An 11,866-nucleotide genomic window follows, 5' to 3' on the forward strand; every position below is an offset into this window, starting at 1 on the left:
TATTTTTCAAAGTGCCCACTGGTGGCAACCTGGCACCTTGGAGAACCTTTTCTTAACTAAAATTACACTGTGAGGCCACAGCATCACAGCCAGGTCAGAATGTCTGATAAAACACCAGAGACTATCAGCTGATCTTCAGACTCAGTTTCAGATGTATGCCTCAAAGGGCAATGGGGTAGAAAAGTTCATCAGCACTTTGGCATTCGCCAGATAACTTAACAAACACAGGCACATATAGAACAAAAAGCAATTTTTTCTGTTGCAACATTTTTTTCCCAATAGATAAACATACCCAATATAATGTTATTAATGAAAATAAGCCTATCAAATGGTTTGCTCTCCTTTAAGCTACTTCATGTATAATCTACATACAAAACTTTGGGGGAAAAAATGTAGGTGATTAGCACTTTGTAAACATGCCATGCAATTTAAAATATTTATAATGGCTCATGAGCAAGACTTTGAAAAATAAATACCAGTGCTTAAAACAGATCTTTGCTTTGAATTTTAATATTACTCATAATTCAATTACTTTACTTATATAATACAGTAATTTTCACACCTGCAGAACTTATTTACAAAATGTAATAAAATGTACTAGCTTTTGTACATAGCAAATATATAAGCATAAATTCATGTTCTCCTAGATTCTAGCCTACCATTTCATATTCCTTTCATTGCATATGTAGTTCATTACATCTGTAGTATAGCAAATTATCACCTTTTTAAAAACAAGATTGCTTACCAGTATTTTTCTGCCTCTAAACTAAAAACTGCACTGAAATAGAACCCGATGCTTACCTTAAGGATATTATACAGGGTCTCTGCTAGTTTTCCACTGTATTAATTAAATACATCTAATTTATCACAGTACAAATCTGCTGCTATACTTCATAGACAGTGGTGTGATTTACTTTCCAATTCAACCAAATTCTGGCTGAAACAGTGTGTTTGGACACCAATGTATAAGTTAGATTGTTGTTTAGTTGCTAAGTCATGACTGACTCTTTGCAACCTCACGGACTATAGCCCGCCAGGCTCCTCTGTCCATGGGATTTCCCAGGCAAGAACACTGGAGGGGGTAGCCATTTCCTTCTCCAGGAGACCTTCCTGACCCAGGGATAGAACTTATCTCCTGTATGGCAGATGGGTTCTTTACCACTGAGCCATCAGAGAAACCCACAAGTTAGATAGTCCTATACAAAATGTTGCCAAAAACTTAGAGGTAACTCCAAGATGCAAACTAAAATACGAATTAAAAAAAAAAAAAAACAAATATGAGTAACACATTTGGCTATGGATTTAATTTAGATGACACCAGATAAGATAACTGCACACCAACATCTAAAATCACACTCTACGTTTTATATTAACATTAAATAAAACAATGATCAGAAGGTTGGAGGTTCTTTCATTCATATGCAGATATCCTGAGGTTGACTGCAGTGAAGGATGCTCCAATCAAGCAACCCCATTCAGAGCTGCGCTGGGATTACTTGGCCGTCCTTGTCCTGCTGTGGCTTAGGCTTGAGGAGCTATTTAAAGTAGCATTCAACACTTGTGGTTATGTCGAGAGTGACTCAACAAGACATAAGTAAAAGCATGAGATCCAGGGTGGCGATGACCTCTAGCATCCTGAAACAAAATCCTGGGATACTAATGAAAATACTTCTTCCCGCTATTCTTGGACCATTAGAACACTTCCATGGACTTCATGCCCAATCAGATTAGCTTTATATTTAACTAAAAACTTTATATTCTGAACAAGCTGTCTTAATTGGATGACAAAGCTGTACCTATCTTAAGTTACCAAACACAGGTTGAAGTTCATTGCATTTTGTGCAGGTGGATTTTTATAATACATTCTAATGGAGAGGTAGCATTGTATTATATTGAGTTGACCAAAAAGTTCCTTTCAGTTTTTCCATAACATTGTTTGAAAAACCCAAATGAACTTTTCAGTCAACTCAGTATATGAGAAACACTCTCATACACACACACTCCAGAACTGACCTAGTTCAGGTGACACTATGTGAAGGCTGCTGCTGCGTGGTTCGCCCACCCAAGACACAGAAACTTGACCACAAACATCAGTTGGAGTCATCTACTTGATAGCTGGTAATATCCAGAACTGGTTCATTTAAAGCTTTATAAAGACATTTTATTTTATTTTTAAACTTTACGTAATTGTATTAGTTTTGCCAAATATCAAAATGAATCCGCCACAGGTATACATGTGTTCCCCATCCTGAACCCTCCTCCCTCCTCCCTCCCCATTCCATCCCTCTGGGTCGTCCCAGTGCACCAGCCCCAAGCATCCAGGGGATGACTTTAGAGGGGAAAAAATCCATTCATTTTCTGCATTAGCTAACGAGCTAACTTAAACACTGATGTATACACAGCTGCAAATGAATAATACATAGGTACAGAGTCCGATAGCGCTCTGATGTTCACTTTTAGTGCCTCCTGGAAAAGTTTTAGAAGGATGAGAACAAACACCTTCCTCCTCCCCCACTTTCCCATTGCCCATCACTATAGTTCTCTGTTCCCAGCTGATCGATGTCAAACAGCTTTTTTCTAGATTGGTTATGTTTGTGTGTCGACTGACAGAACAATTGCTGAGAAGTCTCTGTCTCTTGAAATTCTTCAAAGTTCTCACTGTAAACTATAAAGCTATCATCAACTACAACGTTACAGATATAGGAAGTACAGCTTGCCTCCAATGTCACATACTCCATGGAGAATGCTGGCAGCCGTGACCTGGGAATTCTTTTATCCTTCTCTGCTCCACTGCAGAGGTAGGAAAGGCTTTAACGACCACCCTGGCTACTGGTGGACAAGAAAAATTTTCACTCTGACTGATGCCTTAAAAGCTCCTATCACTCTTATTATTTTTAAATAGGATATTTTAAATGAAGGATGTGTCCTGTATGAATCTCTATGATACCATAGGATCCCCACCACCCCCCCATAAAATATAGAAGCAGTTAATGACAGTTAGTATATATGACAACCAGAGGAAAAAAACAGATTGGGAGAAGGTAACAGTGCCTGGTGGCCAGCTAAACTCATTAAGTCACTAGTTGCTACAGACAAACCTTACATTATACAGAATTCAGATTTATACCTCACACATTATAGATTATTGAACGTCATGGAACTCTGGGGGTTACTCTCAAATAGTATAAAACCATCAATACTAAATCAATGCCAAAATTTAAAAAATCTATCATAATCTTTGGTTATTTCACAAATTGTACATTAGCAGCAAGGATTATTTTTCCCTATGTAGTCATATTTTGATCAAAATGAATTTTTATTTCAGTAATTTATCTAGAATAAACTTTGATAATTATTTTTTAAAAATCTTTCTTATCAATGTTCAATTCACATCTATATACAGAGTCTCTGTGTTAAGAATGGTTCTTACTTTGAGTCAGTAAACAAGTTTCTCTAAAGACAGATGGGTAAATTTTTCTAATCATGAACACAAAATTTTGTTTATAAATTTCAACTCTATTATTAAATTGTTAGACTGTCATTTTAAAATTAAAATTATGCAAAGCATTTTTCAAAATATGAAGCATTCTCTATTGTTACTGGGACAATTTAAAATATGTTTTTTCTAGTGTTATTTTTTGCTTTAAATTCTTTTTTGTTATTTTATTTGAACTCCAAGTGTATGTATTTCTCATGAACTGTCTCTTTTGTGGAACAAGGTGGAAGGTTTGACCAGTTAAAATAAAGAAAGTGCCACAAACTTTTTATTTTTGATGATTCAATTTATACAATATTTAATATAAATAAAAGTTCAATATTTCATATGCAATATTAATATTCAAATTGGCTACTTTGACATTCCATAATAAACAAATATTAACAAGTTCTTTGGAAACAGAGTATTTCATTTCATTCTATATGACAAATGTTTTTGTCAAATATGTCAGTGGCTAGAAAAAAGGGAAAGATCAGCGAAATTCAGAGCTCCAATGCAACTAACTGCTATATCTGTACCATATTCTTGATTAGTTGCTCAGTCATGTCTGACTCCTTATGACCCTGTGGACTGTAGCCTGCCAGGCTCCTCTGTCCATGGAATTTTCCAGGCAGGAATACTGAAGTGGATTGCCATTTCCTTCTCCAGGGGATCTTCCAGACCCAGGGATTGAACCCACATCTCATGCACTGGCAGGCATAGGCAGGCAGATTCTTTACTGCTGAGCCACCAGGGAAGCCCATGTCTGTACCATATCACAGCACTAAGTGATCGTTACCAGGGTGACCTGAATATCCTAATACACCAGGGGAAAAGTTAAATAGTAACAATATAAATACACATGGATGAGGCAGAGACTAACCATCTCCTGTGGAATAAAAGCAGTTACAAGATGGCAGTATCATACAATTAATTCGATGAAGTTTTCAGGGCAAAGTTCCACCAGACAACAAAGTGCTTAAAAGCTAATAGGACGGGCAAGCTATCCGATGTCAAGGCATATACATCATGGGAACTTTCTTATAAACTCTTAGTATTTGGAAAGTGTTGGTTTAGCTTATTTTTTTTAAATGGGAGATAAAGCTCAGATAAGAATACTTAATCTAAAACATTATTCAAACCATTCTAGAGCCTTCCAAAGTGGAGAGTGTTAAATATTGCGACCCTTCCTTCATAACACTTATGCTTACCTAAAGTAGTACATTCGTCACTTTATAAAGTCTCTCACTTGAAATAAAGAAAACAAATCTGTTAATAACCAAAGCAGTGTACGTGGATTTTTAAAACCAGAATATTTAAATACTACTGATGTTCTGAGATAACATTAGATAATGTAGAAAGAACTCTTTAGTTGTTTTTTGTTTTACTTTGAAAATGATAATTACTTACTGAGGTTTAAAAATCAAGCTCGAAAGGAATCTGAATGTCTTCTTTTAGTATTTAATGGAAACTAGTGATTTTTCAAGAGATGAAAATTAACACTGCCCTCTTAAGACATAACCAAGAAGTAAAGAGGAAATGAAACATACACGATTTGTGGATAATTTCTTTTAAAAAAATACTCTCATGTAAGGTGATCACATGGCTTATTGTTCAAATTGGGACACTTTTTAAGAATGAAAGGAGATGTTATTAATAATTAGAGTAGGGCAAAAGTCTAACAACTTTAACTGGGGTATTCTCAGCAAAACCAGGACTTATGGCCCCCTCTGCTAAAAGCACCAGAGAAGGCAATGGCAACCCACTCCAGTGTTCTTGCCTGAAAAATCCCATGGGCAGAGGAGCCTGGTAGGCTGCAGTCCATGGGGTCGCTAAGAGTTGGAGAGACTTCACTTTCACTTTTCACTTTCATGCACTGGAGAAAGAAATGTCAACCTACTCCAGTGTTCTTGCTTGGAGAATCCCAGGGACGGGGGAGCCTGGTGGGCTGCCGTCCATGGGGTCGCACAGAGTCAGACACGACTGAAGCGACTTAGCAGCAGCAGCAGCAGCTGCTAAAAGCACATGGGATGTGAATTTTCTAGCAATTTCTTCTTTTTTCACCTTTCTCTTTCTGATCAAATGAGGCCAAGTGGACAAAGAGTGGTGCATTTTCAGGGCAGCTTTTTGGGAAAAGCAGAGATGCATGGATCTGGAACCAAACAATGGAGTAACTGAGCCATCTTCATCAAAGAGAGGAAGGTGGGAGGGATTTTCAAGAGGGAGGGGACATATGTACACCTATGGCTGATTCATGTTGATATCTGGCAGAAACCAACACAATATTGTAAAGCAATTATCCTCCAATTAAAAATAAATAATATTCTTTAAAAGCCCAATGTTGTTTTCTACCTTATCTGTTTTATTCTCTTATACCTAATTTCCTCCAGACTTTCAGCCTGTTAATCTTCATGGATTATATATTTTAAAAAAGAAAAACTTATCTCCAACTGAATCATCCACAGACTGGCCAAGTTCTGTTAACTCCTTTGAGCACCTCCAAACCCTTGTGCCCTGTTATCAGAAAAACGCAAAACCTAATCTGTGCAGCTGGAATGCAGAAAGGAAAGGCCAAGAAGTGAAATCAGCAAGCATTCAACACAGAAACAGCAAGACCAGTGCACTAATTAGGCCACTGACGATTCAAGGCAAGAGCTAGAGTACGCTCAATCCCCAGAGGGGCCCAATGCAGGGCGATTTCTGTGTGTATTCACATGGCATTGTTTATTTTGGGTTGCCCATTTATGGTTTTGATGGTTACTGTTACTGTTAATCACTAAGAAAGTTATCAGAAAGCTAAACTGAGGGTTTTGTATGAGCAGTGTTGTTCACCTGACTATAGAGAGAGAGAGACATATATATGTGTATGTATGTATGTGTGTATGTGTGTGTGTGTATAGCAGAGTATTATGCATGTGTGTGTGTGTGTATATATACATATATATACACATGCATAACATGTGAAAGTTCTCTTCTTAGACTAAAAGGAAATAATTTATGGCTCTGTTTTCATACCTTTCTTTTTTCATTCAAAGCATGAGACTAACTGATCCATATACTATAAATAGAATCAGAATGTTAAGTATTCTTTTCCTTCTGATGAATGCACAGGAGTTTTGTTTTATTTGGATTTATTTTCTTTTTACTATTTCTGTGACTTGAAAGGTCTACACTCTAATTCCATCAGAATAGAGAGGGCGGTTATCATTGAAGGGCGATGAACAGGCACCGTTTCCTGGGAAACTCATAACTTTGGTCTCTGGCTCCTCAGAGAGCTGGAGGCCTAGGGACAGACTGCAGACATCTATCCTGGCCAACTTTCCTCTTGATCCAATGATAACCAAGGTTTCCAGACCCTTCCCATGCTTGCTCTAAGGACCCTGCTGCATCCCACCAGTGATGATGGCCACGTGAATACCTTGGAGCTCATAAGCCAGAAGCAGGAAACACAGTCATTACCTTCCTCCATTCGATGCATTCTCAGTGTCATTGCCAAGAGGAGAAAATTGGTTCTTGTGGGGAGGGGTGAAAAAATTCTTAGCTATTTCAATAGTCTGTAGCCCTTCAGTGTCGAACCTACCTGACAAAATCATATTCCTTCATATGCAGTAACTTTCTTTAGAGAGAATTTAAATTTAGCTTAATTTTTTCCTTAGGGGGTCATTACTGAAAAAGTTTATAATTCTTAACTCAATCATCATTTCCATTTTCCTGAGAATGAAAGAGAGACAGAGAGAGAGAAGGGGGGTTGGGGAAAGGGAGGAGGAGAAGAGAATGGGGAAAAGGCACCCCTTAAAAAAAGTGGCAGCTGAGGGGAAATGGGGAAACTGAAGAGAGAGAAGCAGATGATAAACAGTGGCCCCCAGTGACCCAGGATCCCATCCAACAGGGCTGTTGGGTGGCTCTCTCTGTGCTGGCTCAGATGAACAGAAGTGGCAGAAGTGACAATGTCCTTATATTGTCCTTATTAAGACTGCTTACAGTCTGGTTTCCTGACCCGACCCCTGGGATCGACCTGTTGGCTGCCCTAACCACAGCTGGTCGGCTTAGAGTAGGTACTTGGCCTAAGCTGAACACTCCCCCTGAGATTTCAGACTTGGGACAAACTGAGGATTGAACTTGTCCCTGCCCTGGGAGTTGAAACTGGGATATTTCACATTCAGGAGCTACGGACACCATGCTGTTCTACTACTGCTATTGACAGCACATTTCTTTTACTTACAAACAGACACCTAGTGTTTCTCTGGGGTCTCAGATGGCAAAGAGTCCGCCTGCAATGCAGGAGACTGGGGTTCAATCCCTGGGTCTGGAAGATAAGGGAATGGGAACCCATTCCAGCATTCTTGCCTGGAGAATCCCATGGACAGAGGAGCCTGGCGGGCTACCATCCATGGGGTCGCAAAGAGTGAGACATGACTGAGCCACAAACCCTTTCACTTTCACAGACACTTAAATAAGCAAGACTTAAGAAAGAAAAAGTAAGAAAAGAAAAGGAAAAGTGTCTTTCACTACCATAACCAACCCAGGGGTAAGGGTAAGGTTCCACATAACACAGGAGACAAGCAGGAAATGTACCACGGTAACCCTTGCCCATAAATCAGGGAGGTTCATTCTGGGAAGCTGCCTCACATCTTCTCCATGCCTGTGGCTTCTTAAGACTTCTTACCTTCCCTGGAATAACAGACCTGTACCAGACCTCTTGGCCCCCAAAGTTATCCTTGATCTCCCCACCATGCCAGTAACAATCCGTCAGATGGATTTCACATGAGAAGGCTATAGAGCACTGTCTGCACACCACGTCCACTTCCTTGCTGGGTTGAGGTTTGCCTCTTGGGCTCAGCCATTCCTAATTGGGTTTGTCTGAAGACCCACTGACTTCCTTTGCCCTTGACCTTCCTCAGATACCCTAGTGAGGGTGCTGTACTGTACTGAGTCTTCTGCTGCTGCTGCTAAGTCGCTTCAGTCGTGTCTGACTCTGTGCGACCCCATAGACGGCAGCCCACCAGGCTCCCCCATCCCTGGGATTCCCTAGGCAAGAATACTGGAGTGGGTTGCCATTTCCTTCTCCAATGCATGAAAGTGAAAAGTCTAGTCCCTTCCAACTCTCAGATGGGCTGTGCATCTTCCTGGTCGTTTTTCATCCCAAAGGCTGATAAGCCTGCCAGCCATAGAACCATTTCCCCTAAATAAATGCTTTCAAACACCTCTCAGACCTGAGTCGCTGTAAGCAGTATTTAAAAGGGAATCACTACTGCAGTTCCTTTGGGAAGAGGCCAAAGAGAAAAAGAAAATGTTTCCAATTCAGAAGCTGACTAAATTGCCCTGGGCTGGAAGAGGTATGGGATCACATCTAATTCCAAATCACTGCCCAGGAAACTGGCAGCCATTTAAGCCCATCTCTTCCCCTTGCATGTTCCTATGACAGGTGTCCCAGAGCCTGCAATTCCATGTGGTGGTAACCCAGAGACTGGTCCCAACCACCCCCCTAGGCCCATTTGACTGGACCCCACATTCACAAATAGTCTCAAATGTAAACTTTATACATTATCTCTATGGGAGGGAAAATTTACAGTCACCAGAGACACAGGATAAACAAAGCCCATCACACACACATAAACTCAGATGCCATTACCAGATGATACCATGCCCCCGAAAACACTTTGTTTTTCACAAAGTGTTTTTCACAAAGTGTCTATTTTGGGAAAGTACAATTGTATTTCATGGTATTCTATAACTGTGTAAAAATGTTAATTTGTTAAATATAGACATTTTAAATATATTATGCTTTTAAACTCTATTTGCCTTTTTTTTTCACTTATTAATATACTAGAAAGTTCAATGAATAGAAATGACACAAAGGAGCATGTTCTATAAGAGCTGAATTATTACTGTCAGGGTCATACCCAGAGATGGTGTGACAGATCAGTAGGCCTTGCAATAATTTTATATATCACAGCGGATACACCTAGGACAGACTGAACAATTATTACATAATAGATTACTGAGTATTTATTCCATGTCAATGAATAGATATTTTAACTTACTATGGAATATTTGATAGAAAATGTCGAATTTTTCCTGCTATACTAGGGATTATATAATTTCATAACATTTATATTTTACTACAGAAATATTATAAAATACAGAAAAACCAAAGAGACAAAAACAAATATTTTCTAGGATATGAAATCCCTGTTTAATCTAAGAGAATATTTTTTAAATTCTGGAGAGAAGGGAGTGATTCTACATGTCTACTCTAATGTGTGTAGTGCACAGAGAACCATCTATAAACATTCAACTGAATAAGCAATAACCGATGGCAGCCTACTTCAGTATTCTTGCCTGGAGAATCCTATGGACAGAAGAGCTTGGTGGGCTATAGTCCATAGCGTCACAAAGAGTTGGACACGACTGAAGCGACTTTATACACACACACACCCAATAACTGAAAAAGCAAGGTAAACAGATACTCGCCTCCAAAGTTATCTTACCTCTCAAACAAGTTAGAAAAAAAACACAGATTCCAAGCATTCCTGCATAAGAATTTCATAGCACAAGCAGGATCCTGATGTAACCATAACATTGTGAGAGCTAGAATACAATCCTACTGAAGCATTGACAAAATGAATTTTCCCCAAGTTGTACAAATACTATTCACCCATATTCACACACACATCACATTAGCACTCCCCTCGCCAATAATTATTCTAGAAAAATAACAAGTTAGATGACTAGAAAAGAGTACAGGAAAGGTAGTTAGTGGTTTGTATAAGGCGTCATTCAGAGCTGTTTCTAAAAGACTCCAAACCTCAGACAAATGAACAATACTTTCACTTAACTACCATGCAATCAAATGTAAAGAATTTGTATAATATTTCCCCATTCAAACAGAGAGGGAAATGTACACATTTAAACAAACAAACACAAATCCTTCATGAAAATTCAGTAGAGAATCTACTTAGGCTAGCAGAGATTCGCTTAACTTGATTAATAATTTGGAACCAGATTTATTATTTACAACTTCACAAAATCTTCCAAAACCAAAGTCCTTGGCTGCTGGGTATAGTTTTCAGGTAGATATCTGTGCAAACATAATCTGAAGCAGGTTTAAATACTCTGATGTAGAGGAGTGTGTGTATGTGTTATATTATATACAACTATATACAATAGGCCATTATCAACAACACCTTCTTAGAGATCAAGACATGGCTTTGTGTCTAAAATTTAGAGATTAAACAAACTCTGTCATCTCAGGAATGAAATTACTGACATTATTGCATCCTTATCAGGAATTCTTCAGAAAAAATATGTACATACTTGAAATTTTTTCTATAACAATACTTAATTTTAGATGTGTGTTAATAATGTTATCAGCAAATAAATCAAATTGGCCTTTCAAATTTTCTTTGATTTAGCTGCTTATATTTGGCTAACTCCCTCTGGACCATCTGGTGGTATAATGATTTATTCCTCAATTGCCTAAAATCTTGAAAGAGTTCATTTGACACCCAAAATACTCCGCTAAACCCAGAATTTATCTTATTCAGCTTCAAAATTCACTCCATGTTTTTAGTAGTAACTCAAATGTGTAACTTAAAGGTTTGACATTGGAAGAGAAGTAACCTTTCTCAACCAAAGTCCACATCTCTCTCTTACAGATAAAACAAAAGGAAACAAATTATTCATAACTACAAAAGACCTAGTTGAAACCTTTCATTTGCCACAAAATGTGCATTTCCTCATCATGAACAGCAGAAATAACATTTCATTCCATTTAGTTCCACATCCTGGCCGGAAAGTAAAATGCCTTTATAAGTCAAAAGATGCAAAACTAGAAATATCAATCAGTGCAAGAAGCAGTTTTATGATAGTCTACATCCAGTTGATAATTTATGTTATTTACATGCTGTAGACTATTATGGAGAATTGTAATTTTCAGTCAAAGGCACACAGAATCAATTACATTTCCATAATTTTTTACTGTTTATAAGAAAAGACAACTGGAAAAAAAGACAGTAAGTAATCCAAAGAATTTATAGGATTATTCACTGTTTTCTCTTCTCTACTCCATATTCCATTTTCATCTAATTGGCACAAAATGTCAATCCTATGCTTCTGCAGCTAAAGATGACTCTTTGGGCTTTTTACTTACAATTCATACTGAAAGAACTAAATATATGCAATGAAAATCAGTTTCGGCTAACTCTCAAAGCTCCAAATAGAGTTAGATAAACACTGTCATGCAATTGAATTAAATACTGAAATTAGTGGCCAAAATTTTTACTCTTAGATTGAGATGTATCCAAGATCAATGGAAAAATATGAATTGACCTTCCTTTTCAGCCAACACTTTATGATCTGAGATATGGGAACATCTCAATTGTGAACACA

The 11,866-nt window shown here is 38.1% G+C and overlaps 1 protein-coding gene across 1 annotated transcript in view; it reads right to left on the minus strand.

The window, feature by feature from the left end:
- KCNB2 (potassium voltage-gated channel subfamily B member 2) overlaps nucleotides 1–11,866 on the minus strand; it is a 468,901-nt gene that overhangs the window by 425,907 nt on the left and 31,128 nt on the right. The window lies entirely within an intron of this gene.

The sequence above is a fragment of the Bubalus bubalis genome, chromosome 15 (assembly GCF_019923935.1).
Source record: "Bubalus bubalis isolate 160015118507 breed Murrah chromosome 15, NDDB_SH_1, whole genome shotgun sequence".
Classification (NCBI taxonomy): Eukaryota; Metazoa; Chordata; class Mammalia; order Artiodactyla; family Bovidae; genus Bubalus; species Bubalus bubalis.